This window comes from Myotis davidii, unplaced genomic scaffold, assembly GCF_000327345.1.
Source record: "Myotis davidii unplaced genomic scaffold, ASM32734v1 scaffold580, whole genome shotgun sequence".
In the NCBI taxonomy this organism is placed as follows: Eukaryota; Metazoa; Chordata; class Mammalia; order Chiroptera; family Vespertilionidae; genus Myotis; species Myotis davidii.
The window spans coordinates 25,346-29,802 of record NW_006293313.1 but is presented as its reverse complement, the minus strand read 5'-3'; the positions used below and the strand labels follow the sequence as shown (position 1 = coordinate 29,802).

The window sequence follows — 4,457 nt, the reverse complement described above, 5'->3', positions numbered from 1 at the left end:
TACTGTATACTTTATGAATCAATAAAGAATTTACAATTTTTAATTATAAACCTGTGTTTTCTATCAAAATTAGTTCTTGCGTGAATTTTGGGACACCCGATATAATCTTCAATTAGAATAATTTCCTCATGCCTCAGCTTACTTGGTTTTAGTAATTTAGCAGGTTAACCATAGTGACTCCATTTTATTCCTCACTCTTTTCCTGACCTTCTATCTGCCCAATGAGTTGCAGATTTACCTCAAACCTACTTTCTATTGACATTGCTTATACATCTTTTTGCCATACAAAAAAATTTTCTTTAAAACAAGTCAAACATGTGCATTTCTTTCTTTTTTAACTTCTGGGTTTCCAGTCTTATTTAAGGTCTCCCCTACTTCTTGTTGCATGTAGTAACCAAGATTTTTCTGAAAGGATTTTTAAAATATTTTTTTTACAATTGAGCTTTTAATCCATCTGGAATTTATTTATTTTGCTAAATGATGGATATGGATACAATTTTATTTTCATCCAGGCGGATAGTCAGGGCTTCTACTTAACATTTTTTCTCATCCTTTAAAAAATTCTATCTTGACATGTTTTTAAGTATTAACATGATAGTCTATGTATAGAATTTATGAATAAATACATATATCAAAGCTATAGGCTCAAAAAATGTTTTAAGCAAAAAATGTTTTGGAAACCATTGTACACACCATGAGCTCCTTGAGGGCAGTAATTATGGTTTTCCTTATCTTTTAATTCATTGCTAAGACTGTCTCTTGTATGTGTTTCAAAAATGATTGTTTAAAAAAAATGAGTGAATGAGACTGCCATTATGTTATTCATGTGTCTTAAGCAACACAGCCATTGAGAAACTGGATATTCCAGCTGTGTCTTGTGGCAAGCTATCTGAGGCTAAGAACAAGCAATGACTCATCATGGCAAATAGTATAACTTCACTGGTGTCAAGTTCATATACTTTCAATATGAGAATATAAACTATTCATCCATTTATTCATTCATTCCTCACCCAAAGGTATTTTCCCATTGATTTTTAGAAAGTGTGGAAGGGAGGGAGGAGAGAGAGAGAAACATCTATGTGAGATTGGTTGCCTCCTGCAGGCACACGCCCTGACCAGGGCCAGGGATTGAGCCTGCAATCTAGGTATATGCCCTTGACCAGAATCGAAGCCGGGACCCTTCAGTCTGCAGGCCAACGTTCACTTTATTCATTGAGCCAAACTGGCTAGGGCAAGAATATAAATTCTTAAAGCCTTAAAGACTTCCCTATGACTAATAATTCATAGATGCTTATGAAACTGGTAATTATTTTTTTTGCAAATACACCCCCTGCTTTTTAATGCCAGTCATCTACCCTCTATATGGCAACTTATTAGGAAAAATGTCTCTATACTTTGTCAGAAAGGTGATTACATTTAATTTAAAAAATATATATTTTTATTTATTTCAGAGGAAGTGATGGGGAGAGATAGAAACATCAGTGATGAGGGAGACTCATGGATAGGTTGCCTCCTGCATGCCCCTCACTGGGGATCGAGCCTGAAACCCGGCATGTGCCCTGGCCAGGAATCGAACCCTGGCCACGTTCAACTACTGAGCCACACCAGCTGGGCTGCGCTTATATTTTATATCGTTTTCGACACTACAATTTCCTCCCCTCTCCCTCCCTCCCCCCAATTCCAGAAATTGATTGGTGTGGTTGATTGTTAACAAGTGAGGCTGGTGTTTCCAGCCCTAGACATGTATCATCTCTTTTTTCTTTGTATTTTAGACTCTGTGTTCACTTATAACCACTCCCTCTTGTGACTTGGGGAAACAGAAACCATGCCCAACCTTTTTTGCAAGAGGTCAAATAGTGCAAAAGAGACCTTTTCTACTCCACTTTGCTCCTATTTGCTGTTGGAGTTTATTAGAAGGAGGAGGAGGGTAATCAAGAATCAGGGGAGGTAAGTAAATTTGGGCAAAAGTAAACGTTTGGCTTTTAAACTCACTTACGGACGAATCAAAGTACTCGAACTTCGAGCTGCTAGGAAGATTCTACATTAGCAAGGAATGAACGAAATAGAAAGCCTCAGATGGTGCCAATGTTCTTGGAAAAATTCAAATAAGTGTTAAAGATTATGAAGACTCACAGAAGCGAATGAAACTGCTTTATTAGAACTACAAGAGTTTCTAGAGAAGAAAACACACACACATACGGTCCATTTGAATTTCTGAACGCAGGAGCGGGGGGAATCCCCACGCCACTGGGGCGCAGGGACTCGGAGCCGGAAAAGGGCGAAGATTTCTCAGCCGGAATCCCGTCCAGCGGACGGAGCGGCGTTCAGTCCAACCCAGGTTCTTGGGTTCTCATTGGCCCCTTCCGTTCAACACTCAGTGCATTTCCCCAGGTCACCAATGAACGCTTCCGTGCAAGAAAGCCTTCGCGGATTGGGTGTCTTCTCTTCGCGTTGCAATGGCATCAGCCAATCAGAGGGCAGCACCGCCGGCGGGTTCAGGGTCATGGGGGAGAGTCTGTAGAACCTTTTTCCGCTGGCGCCCTCGCTGTTTGGCTTTGGGAGTCAGTCCGCCGTCTCCGAGGCCGCGGCTGCGGACGGGGGGGCCCGCTCCACGCCTCCGGGGCCCTCTGCCTCCTCCGTTGGTGCGGCCCCGATGGTGCAGCAGGCCCCGGACTCCTGAAGCCCCGGGAGCGGTACGTAGGGTCCGGGGGCGGGAGCCCGAGCGGCGGGGACGGGGAGGCCGCGGAGAGCGGACCCTGCTCCGAGTCGGCGGATCGGCCTGGGCAGGGCGCTCGCTCCGCCCGCCTTCTTATCAGGACCCCGCCGGGCTCGTGAAGGCGCCCTGCTCCCATGTGCCCTGTGCAAATGTCAGGTTTATCCGCTTCCTCTCCGTGCCCCGCACGCCGGATTTGTAGGAACCCTAGTATTTACTAATGGGTGTCATCTCGCTTCATCTCTCCAGGCGCTTCTTCGGTAACTTTCTATTAGTTTTTCTTGCACCTTCATGTCTACACTAAGCGCACAGTCACATGGTTGTGTTTGACTTCATTCAAGAGGGACCAGTCTTCACATCCTTGTATTTTAAAAACCCTTCTTGGGATGCATTGGTGCTGTTAGCAGCCCCTTTCGAGGTGGCGTGCTGATATGTTAAGGGCGGTGCAGGACATGCCCCCCCAAATCTGGGGGAATAGAAGTAAGTCCCCACAGGATCAAGGATGGTTCTTGTTTGGTAGCTGCCGGTACTCTATCATCTAAAGTTTTCATTTTGTTTGATCTGGACAGCTACTCAGAAGTATGATATGAGGAAACAGAGGCTTGAAGGGGGTGAACCAACTTTTCAAAGAGTTGCTGTGAGTTGCTAGTAACGGGAAAGCCAGGTGTGATCTCAATGCTTATGGTTGGTTTTTTAAAAACTCGCCTCGTCCTAGCTGGTTTGGCTCAGTGGATGGAGCGTCGCCCTGCGGACTGAAGGGTCCTAGGTTCGATTCTGGCCAAGGGGACATGCCCGGGTGGTGGGATCGAGCCCCCGTGGGGGGGCGTGCAGGAGGCAGCCGATCAATGATTCTCTCTCATCATTGATGTTTCTCTCTCCCCCTCTCCCTTCCTCTCTGAAATCAATAAAGAAATATATTTTAAAAGTAAATAAATAAATAAATAAAACTCTCCTCACTGGCCAGTGGTGCCCGCCCGCTGTTGCTCTTAATATTTCTTTGAGTCGAATCATAAATCTTGGCTGAAAGAAAAATCTTTCCGACATCTACCCTTATAGGTGTCTCACATCAATCACCCCACTCCTAGTTTCTTGTAAGTGTGGTTGCCCTGACCACCATAGCCCTCCCCTGGAAGTTTGTTGGAAATGCAGAATTTCAGGCCTCACCCCATCTAATAAATCAGAATCTGCTTTTTAACAAGATCTCTTAGGTGACCAGAGTGCTTGTTAACGTTTGGGGAGTATCCACTGTCTTGTACTGATTTGTCCAAATTGAACCCCGCCTTCCCCTCCACCCCCCCAAAAAAGAGAGAAAATAGAAGGTACGCAGTATGCATGTACGTGTTGTAATAAGACGAATTATAAAGACAAAGTTTTTTTCGTTTTGTTTGTTTATACATTTTTCTCATTTGCTGGTGAGGATATTATTTAAAAAATATTAACTATGTTTGTTTTGGCAATTTTAGCTGTGCATCCAAAATCTTAAAATATACATGAATATTTATTTATTTTTACTTATTTTTTAAAATATATTTCTTTATTGATTTCAGAGAGGAAGGGAGAAGGAGAGAGAGATAGAAACATCAACGGTGAGAATCACTGATCGGCTTGCAGACTTAAATTGCCACGGGGATTGAGCCCGCAACCCAGGCATGTGCCCCTGGCCGGAACCGAACCGGGGACCCCCCAGTCACAGGCTGACGCTCTATCCAGCGAGCCAAGCCGGCCAGGGCATAATATACATGAA

At 44.2% G+C, this 4,457-nt stretch overlaps 1 protein-coding gene across 1 annotated transcript in view; it reads left to right on the top strand.

Moving 5' to 3' along the window:
* The first annotated feature begins 2,477 nt into the window (after positions 1–2,477).
* The window catches only part of ARMC1 (armadillo repeat containing 1), a 26,343-nt gene continuing 24,363 nt past the window's right edge, over positions 2,478–4,457 (top strand). Inside the window, exon 1 of the mRNA XM_006766986.2 lies at positions 2,478–2,693. The gene's annotated coding sequence lies outside the window, so the exon portion shown is untranslated. The remainder of the gene's footprint in view (positions 2,694–4,457) is intronic.